At 49.1% G+C, this 21,447-nt stretch overlaps 1 pseudogene; it reads right to left on the bottom strand.

Moving 5' to 3' along the window:
- Positions 1-1,139: 1,139 nt before the first annotated feature.
- On the bottom strand, positions 1,140-11,547 carry LOC117849451 (aldo-keto reductase family 4 member C10-like; annotated as a pseudogene).
- Positions 11,548-21,447: the final 9,900 nt, after the last annotated feature.

The raw sequence follows: 21,447 nt of genomic DNA, 5'->3' as shown, positions 1-21,447 counted from the left end.
GAGGCCCTCCATCCTCGGGCGGTGCCAAAACGCGGCTGGCACCTGTGGTACGATCCAGACCTTGTTTAGTTTCCAAATTGAGAGTGACAAAGTTTATATTTTGTCATAAATGCGCAATTGTAACATTTCGTTTGTATTTGTGAATTATTGTTCAAACATTGACTAATTAGGCTCAAAAGATTCATCTCGCAAAGTACAACAAAACTGTACAATTAGTTTTTGATTTCGTCTATATTTAGTACTCCATGCATATACCGCAAATTTGATATGATGAGGAATCTTCTTTTTATATAGTGTCAAAGTTGGAAAAAGGGAACCAACCAAAACCAGAAGGTCCCAATCGTTTTCCACCGATACCCTCTGCCCCTCCCGTTCCCCTTCCTCTCGTGCATCGTTTGGAGCCACTCAGTGCCGCCGCCTCCCAGGCTGCCGCCTTCTCCAAACTCAGGTGCCTCCTCCGACCACAGATCCGGCGCCGTCCGAGGATGGAGGCCGTCGTGGTGGACCGGCGTGGCTGCAGGCGGAGCGGCGCAGCGGGCAGCCACGGCGGCCCAGCGGTGCGAGCAGGCAGCAGAGGAGAGCGGCGGCTGGAAGGTCCTGGCGAGCTGCTGTGCATCGGCTCGGGCCTAGATGCGCGTGCTCCCCTTCCGCCCGCCTCCTCCCTGGCCTCGACCCCTGCGCTCCCACCTCCCGCTCCTGGTCCCGCCTGTTGCCTCACGCCGTCACGCGGGAGGAGCTCGACCTCTCCCTTTTCTCTTTGATTTGTGTGCTTGCTTGCTCTGTGTGTGTTCGAGCAAATGGTTCAACGAGTTCTTGCGTACTCTTGCAGATGCATGGAAGACGCTATCAGTGATGTGATTCATTGATGTACCCATCTCTAATGTCCTTTTTTTTTTCGAACTGATAGGGATTGATTGAAGTGGCGTAAAACACTACACTGATTGTCTTAGCTAGTAATGCATTACTAATTATTTTATCAAAATTTGTGTTTTACAAACTTCAAAAATATTGTTAAAATCATCTTCTGCTCGTACACATGAATTAAATGCGCTATCATCAGCCACATACATGTCATTTTACACTCAGAACAAATAATCAACTCAAATAATTAGAGTTTCCAAACTCTCAACTTATCCGGCTAGCAGATTCTCAGCATATCTCAGAACTCGAGCAGCTAGGCCAGATCGTAGTATTTCAATTTCTTTTTCAGCTAAAATGTGCACTTGTTCTTAGTAGTTGAAGAGGATTTTTTTATGCTGGATTTAGGATCAAGCAAATGTAACCGGGGACATTTGTTTTTTGCACACATGGTGATGCTGTGCTTTCACTCAAGAGTGCAAACCAAACTACCACTTTAGGTTCAAATTTCACCATCCCACAGATCCTCCAGCGTCTCGTAACCATTCACCGGGTTCACTCCAAACTCCGCTCTGAGCAGCTTAACCTGAAAGACGCGTAGCCACGGAAACAAATCAATATGGTGCGACACGCCACATGGTTATTGTAAATACACATCGAAACAGCAAGATCCGACAAGATCGAACAAGCAAGAACATCAAGCGCAAGGATGCAGAGAAAACTGCACTGTTGAGAACATGCCTGTTCGATTTGAGAAAACTCGGCCATCACATCTTCAGGAATGGACCAGCCAAAGATGTCGAGGTTCTCCTTGATCCTTGCTTCGTCAGTGCTCTTCGGGAGCACGCTCTGACCCATCTGAAGGACCCAGCGCAGTGCCACCTGTGCAGGGGTCCTCTGCAGCCTGCCGGCAACGGATGTCACGACAGGGTGGCCGAGAACGGTGGGCGCATCGACGCTGGCTGCCGTCGGCGAACCCAGCGGCGAGTACGCCTGCAGCAACGTTCAAGTTTCAGCAACAAAGGATGTGCGAGAACGCGACCGCGAACCAAGACGACGGAACAAACGGCAGTATGGCAGCGCGTGGCGATGCTTTACCGAGACGTGGACGCCGGCGGAGCGGCACAGCTCACGGAGCCCGGCCTGCCGCCAGCCCGGGTGGCACTCGACCTGGTTGACGGCCGGGGGCACGCGCGCGGCGGCGAGCAGGGCCTCCAGCTTCCTGCAGGAGAAGTTGCTGACGCCGACGGCGCGCGCCCTGCCGGCCTCGTGCAGTGTCTCCATCGCCGCCCACGTCGCGGGGATGTCGCACGGCTATAGATAGCCAAACGGGCGGCCCGGCCCAGCCCGGCCTAGCACGGGCACGAATAGGCCCGGCCTGTTTAGGCCCGCACAACTGTCGTGCCAGGCCGGGCCGGCCCGCGTGCCGAAGAAGCGGCCCAGGTCCGGCCTGCTGCCTTCTTATGCAGGCCGTGCCGGCCCGCTGGCCCGACGGGCCTTAACAGCCTCACCGTGCCCGTGCCAGCCCGTGACACGTTTTATTAAAAACCCCTCACCAGAATCAAATTCATCACACTAAGACATTTTCACAGTTTCAAAGCCAAATTCAAAACTTAGTTTCAACATATTCACAGATTCACAGGTTCAACATATTCACAAAGATTCACACAGATTCACAATCACAATAACACAAACAAATTTAAATATTATTTTGAGATATTTGTATTGCTGCCTCATTAAAAACCTTTGTAGGTAAAAACTCACACCTCGTGAGAAAACCCTACAAAGGAAAAAAGAGTACAGCCAGCTCAGCAAAGTTCATTGTTCAGACACAATCACACAAGTTCACAACTCAACTGACAACTCACAAGTCACAAGACCTACACAAACACAACAGCATGAGACTTCTGAGTTCTAACTTGCTCCTGAACACTGACAGAGCACCAACAGGGCAGCAGGCATCTAGCTTCTGCAAAAAATGATAGGAGGATCAGAGATCTTCAAGTAACAACTAACAAGTATGCTGCAGGAGAAGTAAATGAGATTAGAAATCTTACTCATCAAGATACAAATTCTCAAATGACTCTTCAAGTTCGGTATCGTCGACGGTATGCTGCAGTCTTGAATCTCCTTGCTCCCAATCCTTGATCAAAGCCAAGATCTCCACCATCTCAGGGGTCAGACGATGTCGCCGCTCCTCAATGATCCTGCCAGTGGTACTAAATGCAGATTCTGAAGATATAGTAGAGACAGGCACAGTCATAACATCCCTAGCTAAGATAGATAGAACAGGATATGATAACTTATGCTCATGCCACCAGGTCAATATGTTGAAGTCATCATCATATTGGTTGATAGTGTCACTGTCTAGGTAGGCAGACAGTTCAGAAGCAGCAGTAAGAGAGGCACCTGTTTGAGCAGCTTGCAACAAAGCACTAGCAGATTGTCTCCTAGACTGGGAGGAGGAAACAGAAGTAGAACCCAGGCCAGCACCAAGGCTAGCAGCAGAATAAGTAGATGAAGCACCCTGGGAACCAAAGATCTTACCCCCAAGTAGTCTTGTTCTTACCTGCAGGGCCTGGCTGAGTGGCCCTCTGCATCCTCACAGAACCATACTTAGCTTCATATTTGCCAAAGATTGTAGACAATTCAGCTCTTACATCAGTTAAGTAACTAGAATAATCCTTATCAGTTAGCTGAGACATCAGCTGAAGCACATTGCTAAAACCAGTAATCTTAGCTCTAGGATCCAATATAAAAGCAAAGGCATAAAACATAGGTATATCAGACCACTAATCTAAGAACTTAGACTTCATGGGTGCAACAACATGTTTCGGATCAGCATCATTAGCATAGAAATTAAGGTGCCCAGCTATCTCAAGAATATGATGCAAGATTAATGGAGCAGTAGGATAATAAACACCAGACAGAATAACAGTAGAATCATAGAATTGTTCAAGAAATATCAGAATCTTTTCAGCAATATACCAATGTAATTTTGTCAGAATTGTTTGACCTTCAACTAAACCATATTGAGTGGTTATGAACTGATGGAATGTGGTCTTATGGGGCAATAGATGCTTTAACATGAGATAAGTTGAATTCCATCTAATATCCATGTCCAAAGCAAACTTACGAGGGAGGACACCTACAACAATGCAATATGACTTGTATGCCGCAATACGTTGGTTAGAACAATTTAGGAATGAAATTGCAGTTCTAAATGAACTAAGCATAGGCTTGAAAACATCAAGGCCAGCCTTAACAATAAGATTAATAATGTGACAAGCACAACGCTGATGAAAAAATAGTTTACCCATGTAACCAGTCAGTGAAGGATGAAGCTTACCAATGGCGGCAGTGTTTGCCGATGCATTATCCAGTGTTATAGAAAATATCTTATCATTTAAACCATAATCAGTAGCAACAAATGTAATGCGCTCAGCAATATTATCAGCATTATGAGAAACATCAATTAAACGAAGGCCTAAGATCCTCTTCTCTAGTTGCCAATCAGCATTCACATAATGAGCAACCACATTAAGGTAATCTTCCTTAGCATTACCAGACCATATGTCAGATGTAAGAGCAACAGAGGAAACAGATTGTAAAGAAGCCACAAGTTTAGTACGACGCTCATCAAAATACGTAACAAAATCTTTGGTGATGGTTTGCCTAGACACACAACTGAATCTAGGATTATGAGCAATATTAATATACTCCTCAAATGCATCAGACTCACCAAAGCATAAAGGAAGGTCTAGTCTAGCAATCAACCGCACAACTGGATACGAGCAACATCAGGATTGTACTCCCACATATGGAGAGAGCCATTAGGATTGTACTTGAGTTGGGATTGAGCCATACGTGAAGAACCTAGCAAGACTGGGCACTTTGGAAGGTGCCTATGCAAGTGTCCAGTACCACTAGCAGACTTACCAGAATAAACTTTCTTGCAATGTAGGCACTTAGCACCAGTTCTTACCCTCTTGTTATTCCTTGCCTCGTACAGTGGCTCAAAGTCGTCCCACACCTTAGAGGTGCAAGAACAAGTCCTCTTGCTGCCCGTACTTTCTGAGCCCGGACCAGCACCAGAGCCAAGAGCCAGCAGCAGCAGGTGGTGGAGAATCTCCACTACCTGGCTGAGCATCGGGGACGGCACCACTGAGCAGCGCCCGCCGATCCGTCTCCAAATCAGAATCATCATCTCCGGTCTCCCCCTTCAACCGCAACTCATCATTGAGGCTGGTTGGATAGTCGTCGTCCATCCTAAGACCTCAAATGAAGAGCACACCCGGAACAGGGAACACACCCTCGAGCACTCCACCATTGACATCGTCGCCTCGACAGCTCAGTTCCTCAACGACGCGCGGCCCCTTTAGGAGACCTACAAGAGGAGAAAAGTGAGGGAGGCGGATCTGCGAGGGGTCGAAAGAAGAAGAGGAACAAGAGGAGGTTGTTTACCTGCGCAGCCGGAGCCTGGAGCCGGAGAAGATGAACCGCAACGGTGGGGAACCAGGGAGTGAGGCGGATCTGCGAGGGTCGGGGGGAGGAGGTGAGGAATCGAGGGAGGTGGAGGGTCGGAGGGGCTAGGGGAGAAGCGGGGTTACGGGGAGGGAGGCGGATGGGTGACCGGCGAGCTGGCGGCAGGCGAGGACGCCGGATCTGAAAGGGGAGGAGCAGTTACAGGGGTAGGGAGGCGGAGCCGCGGAGGGGCCACCGGCAAGCCGGCGGCGGGCGAGGACGCCGGATCTGAGAGTGGAGGAGTAGTTACAGGGGTAGGGAGGTGGAGGGGCCACCAGCAAGCCGGTGGTGGGCGAGGACGCCGGATCTGAGAGTGGAGGAGCAGTTACGGGGGGAGGGAGGTGGAGGGGCCACCGGCAAGCGGCGGTGGGCGAGGATGCCGGATCTGAGAGTGGAGGAGCAGTTACGGGGGAAGGGAGGCGGAGGGGCCACCAGCGAGCCGGCGGTGGGCAAGGACAGCGGAGGATCTAGGGGAGGAGGAGAGGAGCCGGGAGGGAGCGGGGGGAGCGCTGGAGAGGGCGAGAGGCGGCTCGATGCGGGAGCGGAGCGCGCGCGGGGTAGGGTTTCGGCCGGGGGCGATCGGGCGCCGGCGTTTTATACAACGTTGGTGTAACACCCCGTGTTAATGATAGCTTAAGAATAACATTAAGAAGTTAATGGTGAAGTTGGATTAGAGGAAGGTAATTGGAGCCGAAGTCAAATTTGAGCAAATTTGCAAATTGGAGCTTCAAATTTTTGGATAGATTTGGCTAAGATATGAAATAGGGACTCGAGAGTATTTAGAACTCAGAAGGGTGAAGCTTGGGATCTAATTCAAGTCCTAGACTTCTCGGAAATACAATCAAAGAAGGAATTAACAAAGTTACTATTTTCCGTCCGAAAATATGCGAATCTGAAAATCATAACGAGTACCCAACTTCGAAACGGGTTTCTGCATAAATTTTCATGTAAGGGGGTAAACGTTTCTGAACAGTAATGAAATATGGTCTTTAGACAAGTCGAGTAAGATGTTGTGGGCTAGAGAAAGTAGAGAATTCACATTTATACTGAAGTCCAAAGATGGCAGGTTGAGCTGATTTCAGCCGAGAAGACGCGAGAAATTTCTAAGTCTGAAAATGATGCTGAGTACCTGACTTTAGAACCAATTTCTGGAGAAATTTCCTTACAAGCGAGCAGATGTTTTGGGACATTAGTGAAATATGGACTATGGAGAAGGTAACTGAATTGTTGTTGTCCAGAGAAAGTGGAAGGTTTGAATTCAAATTGGAGCCAAAAGTCAGCAAATGAGCAGATTTCGGGCTCCTTGCTGAAATAATTCGAAGTCTGGAAAACAGCATTGGTTAGCAATGTTTGGAGCCACATTCAGAAAAATTTAGTGTAAAAGTTATATGGTTTCTTATGCAAAATGGAATCCTTATTAGTTGTAGAACACAAATGGTGAGTGGTTGGACTATATGGCATAAATTTGGGCCACTGAAATTGGGTCCAAAGGAGGGTAAATGACCACATTTGAGGACTGTCGAAACTGAATCGTGGAGGTTCAGTTAACAGGAAATGTTGACAGGGACTTGGAGCTCCAAAATCTCGATCCTAGGGTGCTTAATTCGGTTGGAGGTCAATCTATCAAATGGAGTACTTGAACTACTCTACAAGTTTACTTAAAGGAGTTCTACGAGTTGAGATAGAACATTTTGAGCAAATGAGGTATGAACATGTCGGTTTGGAAGGAAGAAAGAAGAACAGCAGGAACAGAGGCGACAGACAGTGCCGTGCTGCCGCCGGCTCTCGCGCATGCCGGCCAGCGTGACGGCCACGTTCGCGCCACGCCGCCTACCACGAGCCAAGCTGGATGTCATGCGCGGTAAAAATTGCATCGCTATCGTCTCGCCCTCATCCAGTTAACCGCCCCCTTTTTGTTTTACCGCCGGGAGCCGAGCTTGAGCAACCAGCGCCGCCGCCGGCCAACTCAACCGCGCCGTCGTCTCCCCTCACGTTTCACCCGTTAGCAGCTTCCATAGCCCCGCTATGACGCCCTCAACCCAACCGAAGTTCATCTCCCCGTCGGCAAGTTAGTAATCGCCGCCGTTTCCATCCACCGGCCGCCGTCACCCAATCCACAAGGTGAGCTTCTGAACCGGCTATTTCTTTCAAGTTGGCGGGTCTAGGGGCGTCCTGCGAGAGTGTGGGAGCTGAGGGGGGGAGTCGTGGGAGCCGTTTGCGCCGCCTCCGTGCGCCGCCATGGCCAACAGTTGGCCGAGCCACAGCCGCCCGTGGAGGGGCCAACTCGGACCGCCTCCCGGCGAGCTGCGGCTGGGCGCGGGTGCGCCTGGCCTGGGCGCCGCCACCCCGTCCCGCTCAAGCCGCCGGAGAGCCGCCGTCGGCTGGGCCGCCCTGTTCTTTCCCTGTCGGCGTGCGCCTCTGTTCTTGGCCAGGGGAAGAAGAAGCCCCTGACCGAGGGGGCCCGCCCGTCAGCCGCAAGGAGGGGGGGAAGGAAAAGAAGAGGGCCAGCCGTCCGTCTTGGGCCAAGGAAAGCGCCGGCCCAGCTTGCCCGTGTGGTGTAAAAGGAAAAAGGAAGCAGGTGGGCCGGCGGGTGAAAGAGAGGCCATGGGCCGGATTAGCAGGCTGAGCATCGGAGGGAGAAAAGAAAGAAAGGTGGGCCGGCCGGGGTTAAGAAAGAGGAAAGAAGGGAGAGCCGGCCCAAAAGGGCCTGCCGCAAAGAGGCCCACACGTCGCAGGTTAAGAACCGACGGGCCACTTTTCGGCCCAAGGAGAGGTACCAGCCGTGGGCCCCGCTTGTCAGTAAGAAGAGGGGAGGAGAGTAGGAGGCCGGGTGGGCCGTTTTGCCTGTAAAGAGACCAGTTGCGGGCCCTAGGTGGAAGTGATGGTGGGTAGAAGAAGGCTGGGTAAGAAAAGTTTTAGCCGGGGTTTTGAATAAACCTTAGGTTTTTCTTTTATTAGATAAATAGATTAAATCCGGTTTACACCATTTAAATCACAGAAATTTCTAGGAGTGTCCAAAATTAGTGAAACCAATTTTGTTAGGCTTGTTTTATTTTCTTTTATGCATTAAAATTTTTACACCCTAGAAAATAATAAAAATTTGGGTATTTATTTAATGCCTTCCTTTAAGGTAATTAAATAAATACTTAATCTTTATAAAATATATAAAATATGGAATAACATTTTCTTAATCACAAATTATTCTTAACTCATAGGAAATTAGGTTTTCAAGTTAGAAAATAATTATAATCTTTTCTAAAAATAAAAGAAAGGCCGTAAGTAAGGATAGATAAGAAAATAAATTGTGGGCTAATCTTTGAGGTTTTTGTATGTTGGCTTGCAACTTTATCATGATAAATTGTATAGTCCTTGTTGGCTTGCAACTTTATCATGAAGGAAAGTTGTATAGTCTTGTATTCAAAAGTTTGCATCTCTAACTCTTGCATATACTGAATCGTAGATGTCACAACTCCTGAAGTGGAATTCATGGAATTCAGCTGGAGATGGACAGCGTTCGCGAAATGTGAAGTGCCTCTGTTAATAAAGAAGTTTTCCGAAGAACTAACCTTTGTTGATCCCAGGCAAGCCCCGGTGCATTTATACCTATCTATTTTGGAATTATTATTTCATGTGTCCAATTATCGGTTATTTGCTATATGTATGCACTAAGTCTAGGAGTTGCTTGAAACCCATTCTTATGCATGATCACACCTTGTTTTAAGGACATCTTTGCCACTTGTTCAAACCTTTAGTAGATAACCCAAGTCTAGAATTGCTTAGTTGCTTAAATGCTTGGTTTACCAACCTTAAGGAAAACTTTTGAGTTATACATGTTATTTATGGGAAGATGACTTGGAAATTGAAAAGCGGACAGAAGCTAGAGATGTAGTTCTGTCTGCTAGTTAATCTGGTTAAGGCCCGATTCGTTGTCTTAACCTTTGATCAAGTGAAAGACATCTGATCACTTACTGGGTATGGGACCAGTAAAGCCCAGTAGGTTAGTAAACTCTCTGATCGGGAATACTTCGTACCCGCGCTTGACGTGCTGGAGATTGGCAGGGGCGTAGCCTGAAACTCACATGGTGATCGGGCCAGACGTGGGGTCCCATGTGGGGGTGCGTCCCTGGGTCCGGGTAGTCTTATTCCAAATCATTGGATTTGCTAATCGAAAAGTCGTTACGTACGACCTGTACAGTCGTATATAGCTGGTGATCAGGGTACTCTCCTGCAGGATGTATTATGATCCGGATCGCCGCAATTCTCGGTTATGAATGCACTTGATCACTGTTGAGCATCGTAGTGTAATCTTATGAATGCAATATCTTTCCAAATTGATTTGTTATATGACTTAATTCCTACTGTTTGCAAAGGTATTTCTTTTTCATCATCTAGACTGGTTAGGTAATAACTCAATCGAAGTAAAAGATAAAATTAAGGTTTCACGTTTAGTAAGCTCTTTCGGCAAAAAGTGAGTCAGCCAGTACACTAAACAACTTTCATACAGTTCCAGAAAAGCTATTATATTGGTTAGACGGGTCAGACTTGCTGAGTACTTTGTACTCAGGGGATCCTTTGTTGTTGTTTTCAGAAACCCAGCATGGACCCACCGAAGAGGAAGCTCCGAAGATCTAGGGTATCTTATGAGTCTCATGATACTCTAGAATAAAACTTAGATGTTTATCTTTCTTCCGGACTGGTTCATGTTTTAAATTCTTAGAACCACGCTAACCTGCACTATTAAGTTTGTTTCAAACTATGGTTGTAATATATCGTACCTTGGATATGTCTGTAAAAATGTAATGTTTGTTGATGCTATCCCATCGTGGAAGCGATCCTGATGTATGGCTATGAAACACAACATGGATCTTTCGAGCAGTCCTAGGGACACTCGACGGACGACCGGACTTATACTGTTTTAAGTGCGTTTCGGATAATTGCTGCATCGGCAGCAATTAGGCGCATTTAAACCAGTTTAAGTTGGGCGGTTCCGCCACAGTTGGCCGGGCCGAGGCAGGCCTAAACAGGCCATCCGACTGTTGCTGGCCCACGGGCCAAATGGGCCAGGCCGTGCTGGGCCAGCCCACGAGCTGAGGCAGCGGCCCAGGCCCAGCCTGCAAGGCCGCCGTGCCTGTATCGGGCCAAAATGTCGTGCCGTGGGCTGGCCCACGGGCCGCGGGCCAAATGGAAATCTATACGCACGGGAGGGAGTTCTCGGGGCTCGGCGCGGATCCTTTCCTGAGATGGATCTGGCCATGGATCTGCGAAGTGTGGGAGGTCATCGTCAAGAACAGAATCAGGTGGCACGTTGTAGACTTCCAGAGCATCGATCAGTTCATAGTGTGCTCAGGTAATTAGCGTATGAGTTAATGGAACAGTACTCTACAAAGCATCATGGGGCAAGCAATTCTTGAGTAACTTACAAGGTATAGATCTAGGTACTCCAGTTGCAGGTCATCAAGAGTAATTTGGATTGCCTCTGGCACATACTAAGGTGCATTGTTACTGTACCTGAAGAAAAATTCAGAATGTTCCAAACAACCAACCAGTGATAACAAAAAAAGTTCAGGCTACATTATGTTCTCGTCCGATCCACACAGGACTGCAACAAAGGTTGGGAATGGATGGTAAAGCCTAACTACAGCTTGGATGTGATGAACAGATCTTCACGCTTAACGACCCCATCATGAAACAACTTCTTCAGAGCCAATCCGACCTGGAAACGGAGACATCAGAGAATTGAAGGCCTACCTTTTTAATGTACTCAGCATCCATCTGCTTACCTCTTTCTCATTGCCGTAGGATGGAGCGCAGTCGATATGCTGATAACCAGCCTGCACCAAACAATCCCGTGAAGTTTTACGCTGCCGTTCTTGCAACGCTAGGGCAAATTAAAAGAAGCGGTAACGAATAGACCTTAACAGCAGCGCAGATGGTGTCGGCGACGAGCCCTGGCTCGGCGTGCCATCTGCCATGTGCCGAGGCCGACCGACGGGATCAACGCGCCGGTGTTGAGGAGGACGGATGCAGTCATGGCTACGATCCCCAGGTAGGAAACCGTGCGAGGTTGAAGAGAATGGCCAAGAAGACGGGGAGAAAGATCGCGGTTAGGCTAGGCAGAGGATCGCTCAGTCAGTACTCGTGCAATGTGAGCAGAACGGACAGTGTCTGTTAACCTATTATGCATGGCCGCGTCGAAGCATGTATGCCACGCGACGCTCCAGGCCTGAAGCTTGGATGGATTTGAAGACGCCTTCAGCAAAAGTTTAAAACACTCACATAGCGATAAGGAGTGTGAGCAGTAAATTAAGAAAACTAGGAAGAGGTTGCAGATGCTCGATCGAGTTGGACGTTGTATGTGCCCGCCCAGCTAGATCTTTGTTTTTGAAGGTAAACAAGAGGGGTGGAGCCCCTACTGTGATTTATTAGAAAGAAGTGACAAACAGGTTACAAAGTCAAAAAAGAAGAAGCATGGAAAAGAAAAAGACAGACGTTGTCCAGCCGAGTTAGCTGGAATTAAAAGCTACACAGCTTGAAGCCAATGAAGCATAGAATTTTTGTTGGTTTCCTTCACTCGAAGAAGGGCAACCGTCTTGAATTCCTCTTTGAAGAATCTGCAGCATGAGCTCACTGAGGGATCAATGTTGTTAAAGATCCAATCATTTCTTACTGTCCAAATAGCCCGAGTCATGAGTACGATGATTTCCATAAAGAAAGGGACGTTGAGCCTTCTCCTGATGGAATTTAGGATACTTAGTGGCTGCCATGCTGACGATGATTTCAATGGAGGCCCAGCATACTTTAGCAAAATTGCATCTTAAGAATAGGTGAGCCATTATCTCTCTCTTCTGTAAAATACAAAGCTCACAGGTATATGAATCCAGTATCATAGTCTTCCTGCCAAGGACATCCTTGGTGCTCAACCTGTCTATGAGTAAAAGCCAGAAGAAAACCTTATGTTTCTTTTAACATTTGGATGCTCAAAGCCATCTATAAATTGGATGTATCTGTCAGGAACATCTAAGAGCTTTATATGTCTTTGAAACCGAGAAAAGGGGAGATCCCTATATGTATGTCCAGGAGTCTCTGTCGTCCTGAAACCATGTGCTATTAACAATATTCTGCATGACCAGGAGTTGTTGATGTGCCTCTTCAGATAGTGGTAAATAAAAGATTTGTGAGAGAGTTGTACTATCCTTGACCTCTTTAAACATGATCAGCTTATTTTGAGCATGGGAAAACAAATGTGGGAAATCTTGAGAAGGTAGATGAGCATTCCAATTGTCTGTCCAAAAGAGCATAGAGGAGCCATCACCAACCACTACGGAGGCTAAGCCCTTGAATTTATCCAGCAATTTAACTATATCCCTCCACCAAAAGGAGCTTTTATTCTGTTGTCCTGGCAATTTTCCGTTGGCATAGTAATTGTCCCAAACTAGGTTAACCCATGGAATGTCTATTTTGTTGAAGAATTTATGCAGAAATTTGAGGAGAAGAGCTTCATTTTGTGTGTTCAAGTTGATCACTCCTAAGCCTCATTGCTGTTTGGGTAGACACACCAGGTAGACACACCATTGGCCAAGCCGCTTTTGATGGTTTTTTGGAGTTTAGATCTTGCCCTCTCCATAGGCAATGTTTCATGTATTTGTCCAATTGTGCGATGACACTTTTGTGTGATTTTAGAGTTGCCATATGGAAAATTGGTGAGGCAGAGAGGATAGAATTAACTAGCTCAAGTCCCCCCCCCCCTTGAGATAAAAGGTTGGAGAAACTGAAAGTAATAGAGATTACGTATAATGCGGGGATATATTGCTTGAGCCCCTTGGGTTGATTTTATAGGATTACATGGCTTGGAGGGCAAGTAGCCTCTCTTAGAGATAAGTAAGGTTATCCCGGGATTACAATCAATCCTAAACTAACCATATCCGGAGTTGCCTAATATACTCTAACATTCCCCCGCAGTCACAACGGGAGCGCGCATAAGATGAGACTGGAGAATAAGCCGAAGAGATGACTTCCCCCCACAGTCGCAACCGTTGATGTGTCGCAAATGTTGTGGCTGGAATGGGAGCCAAAAAGGCTTGTCAAGCAGATGGTAGCCCCTTAGTGCTGAAGTAGCCGAGGTCGAGGTGGACGTGATCGAAGCCGTGGAGGAGGGCACGGGTCCGAAGCGTCAGCGAAGGCGCTCGAATACACAAAAGCAGCAACTTCTTGTCGACAGGGTCAGCAGGACGATGAGCCGAGCGCGATGGTAGATGGTGCAGCTAAAGAGCGCAATTGCATCTTCCTTCAGCAGCGTCGGCGGTGGTGTCCGCGAGCTTGCGGCAATGGGTGCGGACTCGAACCAAGAGTCATCATGACGAGGACCAGCAGCATGGGTGGCACCACCGCCTTAAAAAGGCAACGTCGCTGACGAGGATGGCTTGATCACGAGCGGTGTCGCTGCAGCCTGAAGGGCGCAATGACAACCTCATCATTGGGAGTGTCGACGATGAAGAGACGACGGGATGGCAAGGCGACGCAACCCGATCTCTGATCGGGAAAAAGAAAAACAGCAGCAATAGGAAGAGGCCCATGGAGAACCGGTCTGACCTCCGACCGCGCTGGTCGGATGTGCCAGTCGGAGGTGCTGACAGAGCGGTCGGGGCAGCTTGATGCACCGGTCGGGGCACTCGCTCGCGCGGTCGGGTGCTCGCCGTCACGGTCGGAGCGCTCACCCGCGTGGTTGGTCACTCGTCGGAGGGCGCCTGCCGCCGCCGGGTGCCGTTGCGGCCTAGAAGGGCACCCGACGTCGCCGGGGCGGTTGGGGACCATGCTGGTCGGAGCAGTCGGATGCGCCGGTCATAGCTGCCGACGGAGCGGTCGGGGCAGCCGGATGCACCAGTCGGGGCGCTAGCCCGCGCGGTCGGGCGCTCGCTGTCACGGTCGGAGCGCTCGTTGGAGGGCACCCACCGCCGCCAGGTGCCGATGCAGCCTGGAGGGGTGCCCGCCGCCATTGGGGCATCGGGGGCGTTCGGGGGTGGCGCTAGGTTGCGCCTAGAGGGGCGCCTGCCACTACCGGGTACCGTTGCAGCCTGGAGAGGCGCCCGCCGCTGCTGGGTGCTGTTGCAGCCGGGAGAGGCGCCTGCCGCCGTCGAGGGCCGCTGCAGCCTAGAGGGGCACCCGCCGCCACAAGGGCCACCGTGAGGGCGCGGCCTGGAGGCGCACCAGTCGCCGTCGGGGGCCGCCGTGGCCTAGATCTGCTTGTTGCTTGACCACGATCGGCACGGCGGATAGAGGGATCGGTCGCACATCCTACGAGGGTGTTGCCCCTGGGTTTGTAACCTAGACTCGTGATACCATGAAAGAGACATTTAGGCGAGGAAATATTAGATTGATTATATAGGAGCACAGGCTACAACCATATATAGGCCTGGAGGATCCGGCGCAGGAACCCTAGCTGCCAGCCTTGACTCGCGAGGGTCGGCGGTGCCCACCGGCGGGCTGCCTGCCGGCTCATACACGTAACATGGCCCGTAGGCCCACTAGTGTACATACAGGTAAATACAATCTAACACACCCCTATAGTCGGAACGTCGGCGCAGTGAACGTTTAGTTTGGATCTAAACTCAGTGAATACTGAAGACGGTAGTCCTTTGGTGAAGATGTCGGTGAACTGTGAGGACGTCGGTACATGAAGGACGCGGACATCGCCAAGAGACACGCGCTCCCGAATGAAGTGCAGATCAATCTCCACATGCTTGGTGCTCTGATACCATGAAAGTAATAGAGATTACGTACAATGTGTGGGATATATTGGTTGAGCCCCTTGGGCTGATTATATAGGAGTACATGGCTTGGAGGGCAAGTAGCCTCTTCTAGAGATAAGGAAGGTTATCCTAGGATTATAATCAATCCCAAACTAACCATATCCAGAGTTGCCTAATATACTCTAACAGATACCTCCCATCTTCATTTCCACTTTCTTAATCAGAGGCATGAATTCATCAATTTGTGGTTTTGTCGTGCCAAAAGGCAAACCCAAGTAAGTAAAAGGTAGGGATCCAACCTGACATTGGAACAGGGAAGATAGCTCTTGTATTTTGTCCTCTGAAATGTCAAGGGGGACCGTTACTGATTTGGCATAATTCACCTTGAGGCCTGTGGACTCCGCAAACTGGTTTAGGAGGAGTTTAAGGTGACCAAGTTGTGCAGGGTCTGCTTCCATGACAAGTAAAGTATCATCCGCATACTACACAATTGGGAAGTCTATCCCAGCTCTTTTAGGGATAGGTAAGTTTAAATGCCCTTGCCTCGTGGCATCATTCAAGATTGTCTAAAGGAGATCAGCTACTAGCACAAAAAGGAGGGGTGACAGGGATCACCCTGCCTTACCCCCTCATGCAGTGAAAGACCTTCCCAGGGATCCTATTTAGTAACACAAACGATGTGCTAGAGTTAAGAATGTCGGCTATCCAGCTAATCCATTTTGCTTCGAAGCCTTTGTGTCTGAGAATATCCACAATTGCTCTGTACTCAATTCTGTCAAAGGCTTTCTCAAAATCCATCAAAATGACCACCAATTCCCTCCTAGAGTACTTATAGATATGGAGAAACTCAAATGCCCATGCTAGGCAATCTTGAATTGATCTGGATTTTATAAAACCATATTGGTTTCTATGAATTAGTCTTAGAATTACCTTTTGTAGCCTATCTGCTAGAAGCTTTGTCGGAAGCTTAATAGTGGAGTTGAGCAGGGAAATTTTTCTAAAATCCCCAACAAACAAAGGGCATTGTTTTTTGGAATGAGGGTGATAAATGAGGCGTTGATACTCTTAGTGCAAGTGGTTCCTTCATAGAATCCCTCACATAGCTAATAGAAGTCCTCTACTATTATGTGCCAGCAACTTTTGAGAAACTCCCCATTGAAGTGTAACAACTTAGCATAATTAAACCCTGTTTAATATTAAGTAAAGATATTAGAGCATAAAGAAGATCAATGGCAGTTGTGAAGACAAGCAAAAAGACACTTTTGCACTCACAAGCTAAATAACTATTTAAGCCATAACTTAAATTTTTGCTTAAGAACTTAAAAATCAGTCCAACTAAGAGTTGTAGAACTAATCTTCCTAAACAAAATTTATTTTTGGTGTTTTGTTTAAATCTGAGAAGAAGACCTTCAAAAACTTGAAATTTGAATCTGTACCAATTCAAGAAAAATAGATAAAGTCCCAAATTTGGAGCTCTTTATCTAAAATTATCCAATATGAACTCAAGCTGAGTTCAATACAAAAGTTTTAGAACTTCAATCCCTTAACAACTTTGACTGAACGGGTAAGGTCGAAATCTGCACGGAAAGTTTTCAAAACCAGGTCAAAGTAGGCCAGTTTGGTCAACCCAGCCCCCGACCTGCAATCTAGACCATGTCTGGAATCAGTTCAACCATGCATCTTGGCATGAGCTTATCTCACAAAACTTGAATAGAACAGCAGCAAAACCCTTTATAAGAGTTTGAGAACTAAGTTCATACCACAACTTTTTCAATTGGACCCTGGTCAAATTCACCTCAGAAGCTTTTCAAAATCGGAGCCCAAGTCAGCCAAAAACCTTGAAAACAGCCAAACAGCTGAATTCTTCTAAGTGTCAGAAATCAGGCATTCCTTCAAACTTTGAAGCTTTGTAACTTCAAATCTGCTATGAATTTGAACTCAGTTCAATTACAAAAGTTGAACTTGAATCTAAGGACTACAAGGTCGCGCAGTTCAAAAATCTGGAGTTAATTGCTCTTGAAGATCGGCCCGGCGAAGCGATCCCGAGGATCCCTCGGCCAGAGCGCGCGTGCGCCGTGCTCCGATCGTCGCCCGCCCCATGGCGTGCGTCCACCGGCACCGCTCCTTCGCCCCATCCCCGGCCACGATAGGACGCAGCTCCCCGCACGCCCGCGACCGTCCAGCTGCCCTACCTCGCCTGCAGCGCTGCCCCGTTGAGTCGCCCCCTGCCGCTGCTCTGTCCACGTGTGCCCCCGCAACGTTCTAGCACGCCACCGCTGCTGTGCTCGCCAACTCGCGCCCGGGACAAGACGCAGCAACGCCTCGGCCTTGCCTGCAGCACCCTGACGAAGCCGTTCAACCGCGCATGCTTGCCTCGCCTACCGCGCCTCGCCCGCACACCTGCCGCAACGCTCGCCAGCACCAATGGCCGCTGCCACGGCCAGTCCACATGGGCCTCGCGCCCCGCTCCCCCTCCAGGCCCACCGGCCAGCCACGTGCTCCGCCGCCTATAAGAGCCCCGCCCGCACCGCCGTGCTCCCCTTCGTCGCTCCCCGTACCCGCACCACTTCCACTGCCGCAACACCTGCCTCAGCGCACAGCCGCCCGAGCTCACCGCGGAGAGACACCTCCACCGCGTGCTGCCCCTCGCCGACGCTACCGCCAGCCTCATCGCTGTCCCTTGAAGCCTAGGCGTCCGCCCGTCGCCTCCGCTTGGTCCCAGCCACGCCGGAAACGCCACCGCCCGACGCCATCCCTGTCGCTCGCCACCCACCGCCGTGTTTCGCCCCCGCCGAACTTCCCCGCCGCCTGCAACCGCCTAAAATCGGTCGTAGGTGAGCCCCCGTGCCTCCCCAGCCTCTTTCTGCCCCAAGCCCGCCGGCGCTTCGCCGGAATTCCACCCGGCCGCTGCTGCACGCGCGCCTGGGGACCCAATTGCTGTTGAAAAATGCGAGTTAGGGTCTTTGCGCAAGTTTGTAGGACCTTTGCGCGTTTAAACCGTAGACTTGAGGGTTAGATCGCAAGTTTGCCATGATTTTTCTTTTGTTTTCGGCAGAAAATAGTCCAAACTTTGAAAATACGCCATAAATTGTACAAAATAGGAAAAATGTGAAACTAATTTTGCTAGACTCAGTATAAGTATAGTTTCTATTAAAAATACTTTTGGCACATGTCTCTGTTAGGATTAATGTTATATGTTTTAGTCCTTGTTTAAGCTATTTAAATCGTTGTAAATCAAGGAAAAATGCAAAAAAGATAAATCCAAATCTGAAGTGTGTGTTTCTGAGTATAAGCTTGGAAAAATGAATTGGAGCCCAGCTCAGAAGTTAAGTCACTATTTTAGTTTATTAATTGAAATCTGCATGAAGATTTTTCTTTTTGCATCATGATTAAACCAGAGATGATAAAAATGTGAAACAAATTGAAATAGGTCGGTGGTGTATTGTAGTTTGTAGGAAAAATATAGAACCTGATCAGAAGCAGAAAGAAAACCACTTTCCTTTTTGAGAAAAATAATTAGGGTAAATGTATGGAAAAAGATGCCCTTCACTAAAAAATATGAAAAATTCACCAAAGGCTCTATTTCACCTCTGGAACCTAGTGTTAAAATTTCATACCTAGATTAGTTATGGATTCTATCTTAAAAATAGTTAAGCACACATTACCTTATCATAATGAAAGAATTTTAATTATTTTTGTGCAACCCTAATGAGCCTCAATTTTGTGCAGTAGCTTAATCATGTTAAGGCTAGGTTGCTGGTAAAGTTTCAACTTCATAGCTTCCTGTTTGAAGATTGAAATAAAATTTGGGAGATGAACCAAATTAAATGGAAGAAAGAAACCTTAAGTAGAGGGTAATGGTCTCTTTCGGAAGAGGTAGAAAAAAAATATTCAGAAATAGGATAACTTTCCGATCTGAAGTTTAATAAAGTTAAGTTTTATATATGTACGCAATCACCATCAAGTCAACCCCGAATTTATACCACAACACATCTTACCTTATGCAGATAAAGAAGGTGTAGAACCTTGTTTAGGTGAATGTGGTCATAATGTAATTTACACTTCAATGTTAATTCATGTTTTGCATCCCGTATGAGAAAGCATGGGAGTTGACCTTGATGCATTTGCATTTCGTGTAGAGCTAAACCTTGCTAACGGAACGTACGATCTTCACCTGGCGCTAGAAGAAGAAGCCGTAGCTGATCTTCATCAAGTCGAAGCCGAGCCCGTGCCAGAACAAGCCGAGGACCAATTTGCTAACTCCTAGTGTGAAGGCAAGCCCCGGAGCATAAACTCCTATCTTTAACTACTTGCAATATATTTGGTTGCTTTGATTGTGCATTTACGTTTTTAGGAATTGATTGAAACTATAGATGCATGAACGTAGTACCCTTTGATATGAGCACTAGTATATTGAGTCGAGTAGTTACAATGCTTAATAGGACTCGGTAAAAGTCGAGTGATTTCCAGTCACTCGCGAGTTATAGGATTTGATTGCTTTCTTTTTGTTACAACTATAAGGACGATGGACAGGGCAGGGCTCTGTGAATTGTTTTTGGTGGTCGGTGGATTGCCCAGTCAGTCTACATGAAATTAGACTAAGATCGAGATGTGATAGTGTTCGTGATCAAGTGTTTGAAAGTACTAATCTCATACCTAGTATGTGATGGGGAAGCCTAGTACCTGATTGAACCAGAACGTGAGCGGATCGTTGCACTGTCTCTGGAACGAAGTTCCCTTACGGCTGCATGTGGTGACGAGTGCGGTCATAGAACGGCAGAGGCCGGGTCTATGGAGCCTTGTACTAAGGGAAGTGGGCCCGACACGGGTCTGGAGATTGATGGGACGACTGAAAAATGAAGCGACCCTTCGCAGTGCGCGGATGTCATGGGATTAGATTTGTAACGCCCGCAGAAATCACTAACTAAAATCACCCGTTAAAAACAGTCTTTAAAATCTCTTACCGCTGAGCTCCCGGAAATCGGAACCCTTCCCGGCAATTTCGCCGTCCCGGTACCCATGCCGACCCCCACCTGTCTTTTTATCTTTGCCCGCGAATCTCGCCGCGTGCCGGTGTCAGACGCCGAGCGCGTGCTCCGACCGCGTGCCGCGAGTGCCGCCGGTCTCCCCGTTTTCTTTCTCTTTTTCTTCCCCTTTCTCCTTTTTCTTTTTCTTTCTTCCTCCTTCTCCTTTCTTCTTCCTCCCTCCTTCTCTCTCCTCCTTCTTCTTCCTGGCACCAGGACCGGCCCCAACTCATTTACTCCGGCGCCCCCCCTTTCCCTGGCGCCATAACCGGCGGCCGGCCCGGCCCGCCGCTCGCCTGGGCCCCGCCGCCGGCCGGTCCCGCCGGACGTGCCGGCCTCCTCGGACCGCACGCCGCCCGCCGGCCCCTACCCCATCTCACTGCCGCCGCGCCACGACCCGACGCCGGGCGCTCCAACCCGCACGTCGCCCTCCCGCGCCGGCAGCCTCGGCCCCGCGCCACGCCGCCGCCCCTCCGGCCCCTACCTCCCGCCCAGCACGCCACGGTGCCGTGGCCGCCGAGCACACGCCGCCGGCCAGCAATCCGGCCCCTACCGCCGGTCACCACCCCCCCCCCCCTTCGTTGGCCTATAAATAGGGCCACGGCCGGCTTTCGGCGCCGCCCCATCTCCCCAGCTCACCGCCGCCCTCCCCGCGCCCGGTCAAGCGCCGCCACCGCCGCCGCCAAACTCCACCACCGCCGCCAAAATTCCACCGCCGGCCGCCCCTTCTCCCGCGCCGAGACCCCAAGGTAAGGGGCCAAATGGAGCCCCCTTCCACCGCCGCCCCCGGCCCATGGCTCGCCGCCGGCGGAGCCCCGCCGGCCGGCCGCCGCCGGACCACCCCAACTCCCCACTCTCTCTCCCTCTCTCTTCCTCTGTTTCCTGGAAGAAGAAGGAGTCAAAACTCCAAGAATTCTGATCTAACCCCCAAGTTTCCCCAAATTACACATAAGCCCCTCCACTTCCGAAAGAAATTACAAATAGGTCCCTGGTTTATTAAAAATCAGCCCTAAACCCACGTTTAAGCCCCTAATCCCTGTTTAACCCGTCATTTCATGCGCCAAACTTCCTCCAATTAATCCCAAAATTCACCACGTCATCCTCCAGAATACTTTCGCCGATCCATATCCAAATTTCCCAAAAATAATCCCTCTACCTATTTTCCGTCCGCATTTCCTGTTCGGAGCTCCCGGTTAAAAATCGTTTCCTCTTTTATTTATTCGTGTGCCTGTTTGTGTGTACCGTAGATCGCGGATTGCCCGAGGAGGAGCCCGAGGAAGAGTTTGACCGCGAGC

This window comes from Setaria viridis, chromosome 3 (genome assembly GCF_005286985.2).
Source record: "Setaria viridis chromosome 3, Setaria_viridis_v4.0, whole genome shotgun sequence".
Taxonomy (NCBI): domain Eukaryota; kingdom Viridiplantae; phylum Streptophyta; class Magnoliopsida; order Poales; family Poaceae; genus Setaria; species Setaria viridis.
Note: the sequence above shows the minus strand (reverse complement) of the source record. Positions and strands in the feature narration are given on the sequence as shown.